Genomic DNA, 13,852 nt, shown 5'->3' on the forward strand with positions numbered 1-13,852 from the left:
GGGTCCACACGGAGTTGTAACTGCATGTGTCCACTTCTAAAGAACCCCAGTCTGACTGGGGCATGCAGTGTGGGCCGAAGCCCACCTGCATTAAGCACGACATTACCTCAGCTGTGATGGGCAATGCAATGGGATACATTTATGTACCGCCGGTGGGTTCCAGGGAGCCACCCATGCTGTGGGTGCACACGGAATTCCCATTGCGGAGTTGTACCTGCCTGTGACTATTTATAAAAAACCACGGTCTGACTGGGGCATGCAGACACCTTGACAGAATGAATAGTGTGTGACACATAGGTTCCCCATTGCTATGCCCACGTGTGCAGCTCCTGATGGCGGTGGCACAGGATTATATTTCTCATTGCTTCTGTACAGCATTGTGGGCTATCGCCCCGCCCCTTTTAAAGAGGGTCGCTGCCTAGCCATGCCAACCCTCTGCAGTGTGTGCCTGCGGTTCCTCCTCATGGCAGACGCACTTATAAATAGACATGAGTGTGGCGTGGCATGAGGGCAGCTGAAGGCTGCGCAGGGACAATTTGGTGTGCGCTGTGGACACTGGGTCGTGCGGGGGGGTTGGGCAGCATGTAACCCAGGAGAAGTGGCAGCGGAGTGTCATGCAGGCAGTGATTGTGCTTTATTGGAGGTAGTGTGGTGCTTAGCTAAGGTATGCATTGCTAATGAGGGCTCAGAAGTAAAAGTTGTTGGGAGGGGGGGGGGCACTCTTGCCACTATTGTGGCTTAATAGTGGGACCTGGGAACTTGAGATGCAGCCCAACATGTAGCCCCTCGCCTGCCCTATCCGTTTCTGTGTCGTTCCCATCACTTTCTTGAATTGCCCAGATTTTCACAAATGAAAACCTTAGCGAGCATCGGCGATATACAAAAATGCTCGGGTCGCCCATTGACTTCAATGGGGTTCGTTACTCGAAACGAACCCTCGAGCATCGCGATAATTTCGGCCCGAGTAACGAGCACCCGAGCATTTTGGTGCTCGCTCATCTCTAATTAGCATCAAATTGGAAATTCCATGTAATTATTCATACCCTAGCCAAAATAACAGATCTATTTAGACAGTAACTACCAGAACTCAACCTTGTTTAAAATGCTGCTGGGAATCATTTTAAAGGGCAACTCCAGTGACATTTTTTATTCATTATGTTACTGGGTGGTATACTGGGTGGTATCCCACCCATTATATATAAGTCAGCTAGCATTACCTTGGTTATTTATTCCTTTCTATCGGAAATCCCTGGCATCCTTTTCTCAGGAGGTTATGTGATCTCAATTTTGAACAGCTCAGATATACTTGGGTTTTTGTGTTTTCAAACTAGTCAGTTTTTCAGTCAGCACAGTTCCTGTGTGATGCTATTACATGAACTACCACATAAGCTAATTAGGGGGACAGACACTCCTACCACAGCTACTGATGATCATCACACTTATCCTGTCACACAGTTATAGTATAGAAGATCACAGCTCATCCTCATGATTGTATACTTATGTTCTGCAGCTCGTTTACAAGAATATGGAAGGTAATAATAATTAAACTGTCTCTCAGTAGGCAGAGATGATGTGCTGATTCATCATGGGATTTATAGCACATAATAGTGAAAGTGAAAGCAGAAGTCTTAGCATCAAGGTGGTGCCTGATAAGCATCCGAAGGAGGCTGCATTGCATGGAAGTGACTGCAATATACATAGGAGACATCCAAAGTGTCACAAGAAATCATGTAAGGTGCCTAGTGACAAAAACGTGTTTTCACAGTGGTGAAAAGATGCCCTAAAGAAAATGCTACAAAAGACGACTACTTTTGTAAATATTTTACTTGTTTTCTACTTATTAACATATACAATCGTACTTTACATTACTAAACATCATAGTATAATTTTATAAGGAGACAATTGTGGGTCACTTGCAGTTCACTCCTTTTATAAGTCCAACCTAAAAAGAAACAATATTGTTATCTCCTGAGGAATTGGAGACAAAGTATGTTAAGTTCTAACATTCTCGACTATTTCGATCAAATAGCTTATATGTTGGCAGATGCATTACCACCAAAATAAGTCGTTTTTGCCAATATTTTCTTATGTATAGGCCAGCTTACTACATTGTCAAAAAAAATCAAGCACTTAGAAGTTGTTGTCGGTTTGCTGTAAAATCCAGCATGCAGTTACATCTCAGGCAAATATGCAAATGATTAGAGTTGTGGCATGAATGGTCTTGTGTTACCATGCAGGGCGGCGCAGGGTCCTGCGGTCGGCGCACGCCGCTCCGGCGTCCTGGAGCTCTGGGATAGGGACTCTCTCGGCAGCATGGGGCGGCCGGGTTTGGCGGCATGGGCGTGTCCACCCGTAGGGTGCCGCCCGCACTCCTCCACTTTTCTTATGCAGCAGTGGGGGAGTGGGCTCCTCCCACTCTCCGCCCCCAGGTGGAGTCTTGCAGTTATAAGGCTGGCAGTAACCTGAGCTCACTGCCAGTTATTGGTTCAGTCTGCTTTTAGTTAGTCTGTCTGTAGCTAGTCTCAGCCAGCTCCTAGTTAGTTAGTCAGCCTCCTCCAGCTTGCCTATAGCTCAGTCTTTGTCTGTAGGTCATTCCATGTGCCTTTCCTGTCGGCACTCTGTCCCCCATCAGTTAGTTCCATCTAGGTAGTCGCCAGGTCCCTAGCCAGCGTAGGGACCGCCGCACAGTTGTCCGCCTGGGGTTAGCCAGGTCGAGGCAAGTAGGCAGGGACAGTGGGGTGCGGTAAGTTCAGGGCACCCCATCTGGCGTTCGGGGGTCAGAGTACCGTAACATCTTGTCACCTGAGGCCCTAAAAGTGGCTTCTTGTATGTAGTGACCTCTTGTTCCGCTTGTGTAGAGCTTGTTGACCACTAGATGCCTCTACGACGCAATCCTAGAGATTTTACTCCATTACCAGAGTCTGAGAGGGGCACATTATTGGCATGCGAGAAGCTGGATGGTGATATTGACGAATTGCACACCACCTGGACTGTTCTGAGCAAACTGTTAGGAGGTGTTATGTGTGAGGGCATGCACATAAGGCAACTACGCTCAGCGTGCAATTGACAGACCACAAGTAGAGAGGATCGTCTGATTGTCAACCCAAGGTTACCTCTGTTTGCAGTGGTGTTGTTAAACGTCAAAACTGGACTATTTTCACGACATGAAACTGGGTTGTCTTCAGTGAAGAATCCATGTCTGGGCACTGACAACGGCTGTTCATGTCTGGAGACATAGGGATGATCGTCTCAATACTGTATTTGCTGTGTAGCGCCAAACTGCTGGTGTGATGGTATGGGGGGGCCATCGCATACGACAGTTGGTCACCCCTAGCAGTGGTACGAGGGACAATGACAGCTCAGCGATATGCTTAGGACATCCTGCAGCCACATGTGTTCCTCTCATGGCAGCTTCCAAGCGACTTTTTCCAGCAGGATAATGCCCGGGCGTGCACACAAGTGCTGGAAAGGAGAGGGGTGGAGCAAACCCGATGGTATTGGAGGTTCTGATCCCAGATGGTGCCTGGAGTCCAAAAAAGCCTTGGAGTGGGCTGTGAAAGTTGAAGGGAGTTGTGGAGGTGCAGCCAACCAGAAGAACCAACCCATGGTGGGCACGACAGTTATGTGAATAGCTATAGAGGGAAAAAACTGATGGATTCTCTCCAGAAAAGATAATGGGACGGTAGGATATATTATCCAACTTCTCTTTTATTGAGCATATTAAAAACCAGCATAGGAAATACATAAATAGGCGATAGATCATTGGTGAATAAAAATAAATAAAACAACATATTATATTGAATATAAAATGAATAGACAATTCAATGGAAAATTCTAAAATGGCGGACAATGTCATACTAGGTTGGTACAGTAGATGGTACAGTATAAGTATCGTTGTGTCAGGCTGGTAGACTATTAAAATTAGAATAGAAATCGCCTAAAATAAACTTAAAGGGGTTGTCCCGCGCCAAAATTTTTATTTTTTTTTCAATAGCCCCCCCGTTCGGCGCGAGACAAACCCGATGCATGTGTTGAAAAAAAAAAACGGATAGTACTTACCCGAATCCCTGCGCTCCGGTGACTTCTTACTTACCTTGCGAAGATGGCCGCCGGGATCTTCACCCTCGGTGGACCGCAGGTCTTCTGTGCGGTCCATTGCCGATTCCAGCCTCCTGATTGGCTGGAATCGGCACACGTGACGGGGCGGAGCTACGAGGAGCCGCTCTCCAGCACGAGCAACCCCATTCAACACGGAGAAGACCGGACTGCGCAAGCGCGTCTAATCGGGCGATTAGACGCTGAAGATTAGACGGCACCATGGAGACGGGGACGCCAGCAACGGAACAGGTAAGTGAATAACTTCTGTATGGCTCATATTTAATGCACGATGTATATTACAAAGTGCATTAATATGGCCATACAGAAGTGTATACCCCAACTTTGTTTCGCGGGACAACCCCTTTAAAATATTGTGGCATAGCGATTAGCTTAAAATCCGTATAAGACAAAAACGAGCAGGATATGTCATAAATGTCTAATACATGCCTGGCGCAGCTCTGAGACATTCATGGTTCACCTATACATGTTTGTTCGGCAGATTCTGTAACTCCATATACTTGTGAGGATTTGGTACAGGTTTTGAAGCGGGTTTTATCACGTATTCCTGTGCGGAATGCACTCCCTCATTGAGAAGAGGTGACCTCTGTAGCGGAAATTCTGCACCGCGTTAAATTTCCGCACAGGTTTTGTGTGGATTATTTCCACAGCTTGTGAATGATTTTCAAAATAGCATCCACTGTACTGGTACTGTAAATGCTACAGAATTTCTGTGCAGAAGGTCGACATGGAAATTCCGCTGCAATTCCGCCTTGTCTGGACCTCCTCTATGGGGACCTTTCATACAGGATGCAATATTCTGCAGTAATAAGCCTTTCCCGAATTCTGAAAAAAAATCCACACTGCAAATTGTGCATTTTGCTGCGGAATTGCAGCAGAATTCTGTTTTTTTTTTTCAATTCTGCATCAAAATCTGTGTGTAAGCAGTGCAAATCTTAGTGCTGTGTATTCTGCAGTAGGCCATATTCTGCAAAGCCTTTTACGGAATACTCCATGCAGTGTGAAAGGTACCTAACTCCGGCTTCACATGTATGTATTTCCATGCATTATACACAGAGAATAAAACCAATTGATTTCAATGGGTTTGTACACATTTCCATATTTATTTAAATTTCATCCATTCTATTTCTCTGCGTATTTGCATGCCCAAGGTCCCAATAGAATCAATGGGGCTGAACAAATGTGTGCACAAAACACAAGGAGATGCGTGATGCGCTGCAAAAATTTCACTTGAAAAACGAGCACATCATTAAACTCATTAAATTAGCCATCTCAATCAGTGCACTGTGGGCAGAAAAAGTGGAGTAGAATACACCGATACATGCCCAAAAATGCCCTGTTCAGTGCACAAATATGTTGCACTGAGGAGCAAACAGTTGCGCATACGCTTATATGAAGGCGGCCTAAATCTAAACTTCACTTGATGCTCTATTAAAATCATGCCCACACCAGCGTTTGTCCAGCAAGGGTCAAGAGGGGAGTAGACAGACAGCTGTTTCGGGTCGTTTGCCCCTCATCAGTGTACAGTAGGTTTCTGGCTTGGCTGGTGAGAGGCTTGTACAGAAATCTACTGCACATTGATGAGGGGCAAACAGCCTGCAACAGCTGTCTGTGTATGGTTTTCTGGCTTGCTATCCTATTTCCAATCATTGTTTTAGAGATTTGTTAAAAAGTCATACATTGATTTGAAGGAATGCTGCCATTCAATAGGTGGCGCTGCAGAGGTACTGCACCATGTGTCCAGCAAGGCAAAGAGTGCAATGCACTCAAAAAAATGTTCCTTGGCGCTCCTGAGGATTATATACTCAGAATCTGTTTCCTCTGCAGCAAAAATGTTCTACAATGTTTAGCAAATAACAGATTGCTCTTTATTACAAAAAGAAGTAAAAGCAAACTGCACGTGTTTCGGCATATAGTATGCCTTTCTCAAGCAGAATAGTTCATTTAAGATAATTAGTCAATTTTAGGGCTAATGCCCGTGGCCGTATTTCTGCTGCGTTTCACCGCAGCTATTAGTTTTTTTATTGAACCTAATACTGCAATGTTCATGCTGTGGAATTCCACTACGGAATTCCGCAGTCTGAATTAACCTGCAGCATGTCCTATGTGCTGAGGGAATATGCACAGATGGCTTACATTGTCGTCAATGGAAGCTGGCCATCCTGCTTTACTTCCACTCTAGCAAAGCGGAAGTATAGAGTGAATACACACCCCGCTGCGGTGTTCCGCTTGCAGAGCACGCCACGGCCGTGGGCATGAGCCCTTAGGGGTGTAGCTGGGGAAGTTTCAAGACTTGCTTTCTGGATCCTCCGGATACCTGCGGGATTACATTGAAGGCACACCTGGACCACAGGTGCCGGTGGGAGATCCCAGTCATACTGGGGTCCCCCCAGCACCAGGTGAGTAGATTCTAATTACTTATTTCGAACACTGACCCCTATTAAGGCTTTGCCCACATTGTCTTTTCTCATCTGTCCACCAAGGATCACATTGTGGAACAGATCAGTCCTCACAGGACCGCAGCGGGAGAGCACAAGGTATTGTTCATTCGAATGGACATCCAAAATCTAACTAAGAGGAAGTGGAAAGAATTTTGCAATTAATGCCAAGTTATGTTTAGGAAACTTTGATGGGACAGATTTTTGATGAATAAAAACATCCAAGATTTTAATCTAGTCTAAACTCATTACTTTCTATTTACTTAAGCAATGGAATGCTCCTTAATTATAATGTCTTCTGTCTATTCTGTGTTATCGAGTCAAGGAGAAACAATATCCTATCCACATAACTTACAAGACATCGGGGCAGATTTACTGATCCTGTCTAATCGTGAGCAGCCTCAGACAGTCTTAGGAGGCACCACATTCATCACCGTGACTCACGCTGGATGATACATCTGGCGCATCTTTAGATTCTTCCGCCTAAGATTAGACCTATTTGTTGACTTAGTTTACGCAAGCGTTTGTGCCAAAAAGTTGGCTCAGTTTGTGGCCCATGATGTTCTCACTAAGTCATGCCCCTTCCTATAAAGCAATGCCTCTTTTTAGCCACGGTGAAAAAAAGTGAGCAAAAGGGGCCAAACCAAACCCTGAGGGCTTAACCCCTTAGTGACCAAGCCTGTTTGCGCCTTAATGACCAGGTCGAGTTTTGAAATTCTGACATGTGTCACTTTAACATAGAATAAAGTTTTGCATGTCTAAGTAATTCTGCAATTGTTTTTTCGCCACATATTATACTTCATTTATATGATCCGTGAGGGGAGATGAAACTTCAACTTTTTTTTTTTTTTACACTTTTTACATGATCGCCATTATCCATTGGATAATAGGGATTATGTGACCGGGAACCGCATGCAGCGGCTACCGGTGACATCTCCCTGCTCTCGGCTACTTATGCTAGCCGGGAGCAGAGAGATTTGAAATCTGCCAGGCGCCCAACATCTTATACCTGGTGCGTATGCGCAGAAGCCGGGGTCAGGTCCTGGAAGAACCATTGTGGAGGACGTAAGTGAGTAGTTTCAGCTCCCCTAATGGATCGGATTTGTGAGAGGAGCTGAAACGTTAACTTTTTTTGACATTTTATTTACTTTTATGTGATCGCCGTTATCCACTGGATAACGGCGATCACGTGAACGAGGGTCGCATATTGCGGCCGCTCATGACAGCTCCAGATTGTAGCAGGGGGCTGTCATGTTCATAGCTCCTACAGCTTTAATCCACAGGGCTGGCGTGTTTTCACGGCCATATGGATTAAAGCCCAGCCAGCCAGTATGTAAAAACACTATTGGCTGGCCACTAAGGGGTTATACCAGGGGCGTACCTAAAGGCTAAGGGGCCCGAGTGCAAAAGTTCAGCTGGGCCCCCCCCCCCCCCTCCATCTGTACCGGTACCTATACCTAAACCATGCTAATTTACAAACATGATCTAGCCCCTTGGCATAAGCCTTCTCATTATGACTCCTTTCCTTGACTATGTAAAAACCTGTTGGTAATGTCTTCGGCTGCTTTCACACGGCCGCAAGAAGTGCGCGATATTTGTGTGTTGCAAGACGTACAAATTGCACATGAATATGAACCCCATTCTTTTGAATACGATCATACACAGGAGCGATTTTTTTTTTTTTTGTAGTTTGTTTTTTCTCTGCATCGCACGAGAATATGATAATGTGATGTGAGCTGGTTATAACACAACAACCCCTCACATCCGCGGGGACGGCACACGTTGGCGAGTGTGATATGGAGCATAGTTTCACGGCCAGATATCAGACTCACTCGTGTGAAATTGGCCTAAGGCCGGCTGCACACGGCTGGATCTGCATTCTGGAATATGGAGCGGGCATCTGCCTACGGATTCCGCAGCATGTACCGCCCATAGCATGCTATGGAAAAATGTTTTTTTCCTCTACACGAGCGGAAAGCAATTGCGGTTTTCCGCTCACAGAGGAAAAATCACGGCGTGCTGTATTTTAGTGCAGATTCTGCCCGGGCGGCCTCCGTTGAACTCAATGCAAGCCGTGCGACCCGCTGCCCTGACATTGCAGAAAAGTCGCAGGCATACGCGTCATCACCTAGCGATGGCGCTGGAAAGTCAGTGATTAAAAGAAAAAAAAACTACTGTATGCCAGTTGCACATATAGAATTATATACAGGAGATACACAGGTTATGTCAGCATGGTCCATATCACTATATACAGGATGTATATCCCCCTGTATATAGTGGTATGTCCCATGATGGTGTAACCTGTGTATTCCCTGTATATAATTATATATATATATATATATATATATATATATATATATATATATATATATATATATATATATATATATATATATATATATATATATACATACACACACACACAGGAGAGGTATAACTTATACCAGCTGCACATATATAATTATATACAGGAGATACACAGGTTACACCAGCATGGGACATATCACTATACACAGGATGTATATCCCCCTGTATATAGTGGTATGCCCCATGCTTGACTTATACCAGCCATACATATATAATTACAATTCCTTCTCTACTCACCTCTGCAGCAGTCTCTGGGCAGCCTGTAATGGAAAGTCCCCCGTCTTTTGATCACATGACCAGGCTGATCACATGACCAGAGCCTGGTCATGTGATCTGCAGCCACAGGTCCTCTCCCAGGTCCTGTGCATCCAGCGCTCCAGAGGTGAGTAGAGCCGCAGTAGCCCCTCCCCCTGGTAATCGCTGGTCGGCAGAGACTGACAGACTGCAGCTGTGACCATTCACATCAGTGGGAGGGCCGCGCCGTGGGAGTCTGCAGCCTGTAATTGGCTGCCGACTCCAGTTGTAACAGCCCTCCCCTCTGCTCTTGCCGACCTGCGGCGCTGCCTCCCGTCTCTCTCCTCTCCTCTCCCTCCTCCCCTCTCAGCCATCATGTGGCCGATGACGCCGGTCCCCTGGGCCCCCTCAGCTCAAGGGCCGGGTCGCGGTTGCGACCCCTGCTTCCCCCCACCGTACGCCAGTGGGTTATACAGACTATAGAGTGTATTAGCGCATGAAACAGTGTTCTGTTCTTTTTGACTATTCAAACACCGCACTATTGCGCGCAAGCTTAAAAAAAACTGTGGGAGAATAGGTCCTGCCCTATTCCCACACGTGGAAAAAATATGTGCGAGAAAGATAGGGCAAGTCCTTATTTTCTCGTGTGTAGTTTTAACACATGGTGAAAATGAAACCATTGAAATCAATGTTTTTGTTTCGGCCCATTTTGTGGGCGTGATCTTCAAAATCACAGGATAAAATTGCGCTAATCTGAAGAAGCCGTAAAAGTGGTGCAGAGCAGGTGAGGCAGTTGTGTGGTCCAACTTGCACCAGAGAAGTTGCCCATTTTCAATAGTAAATCTGTCACATTATGTTTTTTTTTTTGTTCATTTACAGATTAGAGATGAGCGAACGTACTCGTAACAAGTACTTACGCACCCGAGTACCGCCATTTTTGAGTACTTCAGTACTCGGGCGTAAAGATTCGGGGGGGCGCCGGGGGGCGGGGAGAGGCGCGGCGGTGCGGGGGGGAGCAGCGGGGAACAGGGGGGAGCCCTCTCTCTCTCCCTCCCCCCCCCACTCCCCACTGCTACCCCTTGTGCCGCCACGGCGCCCCCCGAATTTTTTCGCCCAAGTACGGAAGTACTCGGAAATCGCGGTATTCGGGCGAAAAAGGGGCGTGGCCGAGCACGGTCGCTCATCTCTATTACAGATCTTTTTAATATATTCACACAATGTAGCCGTGCAGGAGGGGCCGATTATGTTACAACATGGGGGCCAATTGACTTTCCAATAAGTATCAAGACTGATTTCTTACCTGTTAAAGGGGTTGTCCCGCGCCGAAACGGGGTTTTTTTTTTCAACCCCCCCCCCCCCCCCCCCGTTCGGCGCGAGACAACCCCGATGCAGGGGTTAAAAAAGAACACCGGACAGCGCTTACCTTAATCCCCGCGCTCCGGTGACTTCTTACTTACCCGGTGAAGATGGCCGCCGGCATCTTCTCCCTCGGTGGACCGCAGGGCTTCTGTGCGGTCCATTGCCGATTCCAGCCTCCTGATTGGCTGGAATCGGCACATGACGGGGCGGAGCTACACGGAGCCCCATTGAGAAAAGCAGAAGACCCGGACTGCGCAAGCACGTCTAATTTGGCCATTAGACGGCGAAAATTAGACGGCACCATGGAGACGAGGACGCCAGCAACGGAGCAGGTAAGTGAAAAACTTTTGATAACTTCTGTATGGCTCATAATTAATGCACAATGTACATTACAAAGTGCATTAATATGGCCATACAGAAGTGTATAACCCCACTTGCTGCCGCGGGACAACCCCTTTAAGTCTATTACATCCAGCTTTACCTATAAGCTTATTTCCCTATTCTTCATTTATTGTATTCGTTCAGCTCCCCAAACATTTAGGCCTTATTCACACAACCGTATATACGCCATTATTTAGCCGCATCAAAACATCGCGACCATCTGGAGCATTAGATTCCAATGTATTAATTTAGATGAAGAATTTTTGGGCGCGGAAAAAAATAGCACATCAGCGGCCATTTTCAGTCACCGATTTTATATGCTGCATCAAAAGATAGGTCTTACCATATGTTTTGCCAAGATACGCTGGAAACTCCCATAGACTTCAATGGAAGCTGGTAAAATGGGAGGGGAGGGAGTTTTCCTGCGCACAATGCTGGGAAAAGAAGACAGCTGGCTCTATTTAAGCATTAACAGTCATTCTAAGGATTTCTGACGATCTATGGATTTCTACGCTGCAGCGTATTTTTTTTGCCGATGCGCAGCAGTCGTCCATGTGATTATAGCTGAAAAACGCTAATTAAGATTGGGACTCGATCACAGCAATTCTTCATTCATGCAAAAAAACGTAGCGTACAGCCAAACATAAAACCACTTACAGTCGTGTGAATGCGGGCTTATTGTGAGTATATCATCACTTCTAGATCAGGGTTAAACTGGACGCACAAATCTGCTTAAACTGTCTTAAGTGGTACTAAAAAAAACACAGAAAGCATATAATTAGTGATACAAAAGTGCAAGGACAAGTATAAACACAGATAACCTTTCAGCAGTAAGGAAGACCGGAATGCTATATGTGGGAGGTGCACCAGGGCAAAGTACTGATATACCCACCGTTCATGAGGGATGTGGCTGTATAGTATTATTATACTTACCCATACTATAGATAACGCTTCTATAGGTTGTATGGCCGCACAATTACAGAACTAGTGGTAGGCAGAGTAGGTGACCACCTAATGGATGGAATAGGCTGCATGACACACTACAAGCCGCAGTAAATTCTACAGCAAAATCCACAGGCTAACTGCGGATTTTGATGCGGAATTGAAAATGGCTTAAAGGGGTTGTCCCGCGCCGAAACGGGTTTTTTTTTTTCAATAGCCCCCCCGTTCGGCGCGAGACAAACCCGATGCAGGGATAAAAAAAAAAAAACGGGTAGTACTTACCCGAATCCCCGCGCTCCGGTGACTTCTTACTTACCTTGTGAAGATGGCCGCCGGGATCTTCACCCTCGGTGGACCGCAGGTCTTCTGTGCAGTCCATTGCCGATTCCAGCCTCCTGATTGGCTGGAATCGGCACACGTGACGGGGCGGAGCTACGAGGAGCCGCTCTCTGGCACGAGCGGCCCCATTCAGAAGGGAGAAGACCGGACTGCGCAAGCGCGTCTAATCGGGCGATTAGACGCTGAAGATTAGACGGCACCATGGAGACGGGGACGCCAGCACCGGAACAGGTAAGTGAATAACTTCTGTATGGCTCATAGTTAATGCACAATGTATATTACAAAGTGCATTAATATGGCCATACAGAAGTGTATAACCCCACTTGCTTTCGCGGGACAACCCCTTTAAGGCCTCATGTATACGGGCGGATCTGATTTGCAGAATCAATGCAGGTCACCCGCACGGAAGATCCATAGGGATACATTGTATTCGCAAATGGATTAAAACATACAAATTTGATTTGCAGACCTTTCGGTCCGGAAGACAAATAGCAGCATGCTTCATTTTTCTGCAGATCCTTCACTGATAGCTTCCACAGAAGTCAATGGAAGCCATCCGATCCATGGCACACTCACAGCTGACACTGCAGACATGCCGCGAATCTACTGGAAAGCCAGAGATTTTTTTTTTTTAAATGCACTGCGCATGCGTCCACCGTGCAGAAGAAAAAAATCCAGCCAGGGATGGAGAAGGCCCGCATCGCATTCGGACAAGTAAGAAAATGTCCATGGTCGCGGGCGGGGTTGGATCCCGCTGCGGGCTCACGCAGGTGGAATCCGACCCACCCGTGTGGACATGAGGTCTAAAACCTACCGGCAATTCTGCATCAAAGTCCACAGTTAGACCTGCAGATTTTGCTGTTGAATTCCGTGGCTGTGGATTTGGTTGCATTCTGCGGCGTCATTTTGTTCCGTGTGAAAGGCCCATAAGATGCCATTGGGAGCATAAATTATGGCTGAAAAAAGGCAAAAAATAATGTTACAATCCCTCTAAAATGAAAAACAAAGCAACTCAACAAATTATCCTAATTAAAAATGCCCTACTGCTTTCTGTATACATCTTCTATGCAAATTGATACATCTGCATGGTAACAGACAATAAACAGTCCTTGTGTACTGTAAGGGCCTATTCACATCCACATGTGGTCCGTACAAACTTACCAAGGACAGCACACGGGCTATACAGACATGTCAGCATGTCATATTCTGGTCCAACTTTTCAGACGACAGTCTTCAATTCAACTCAACAGATGGGCACAAAAAATGAAGTGCACATCTAAGTTATCTGTGTGGGTATTAGTGTATCTTGACGCCACCAGGAAGTCCTGGTGGAGTCAAGATTGACAGTGGGGTAACGCCTCCTGTAACTGATTGTCTGCACAGCAGCCTGGCAGCTAGGTCCTGGAAGGGCACTAGAAGTAGGCTTGAAAAGACATGCAGCGGTGCCTGGTGCAAAGGCACCAGCAGAGCTCACACAGCCTTCCTGGCCACCGAAGCACAAGCGTCCTGAGGAAGCCTTTGCCGGCGCTCCACAACTGTCAGAGGCAGCTACAAGCAATGTACGTTGTACATACCGGCGGCTGCAGGGCTAGGGGGAGACACAGAGTGTGGTCCGGTGGTCTGACACTGCTTGACCACACGCCACCAGCTTTCCCCCCAAACCCCAGCAGATGCGT

Source organism: Eleutherodactylus coqui, chromosome 12 (genome assembly GCF_035609145.1).
Source record: "Eleutherodactylus coqui strain aEleCoq1 chromosome 12, aEleCoq1.hap1, whole genome shotgun sequence".
Lineage (NCBI taxonomy): Eukaryota > Metazoa > Chordata > Amphibia > Anura > Eleutherodactylidae > Eleutherodactylus > Eleutherodactylus coqui.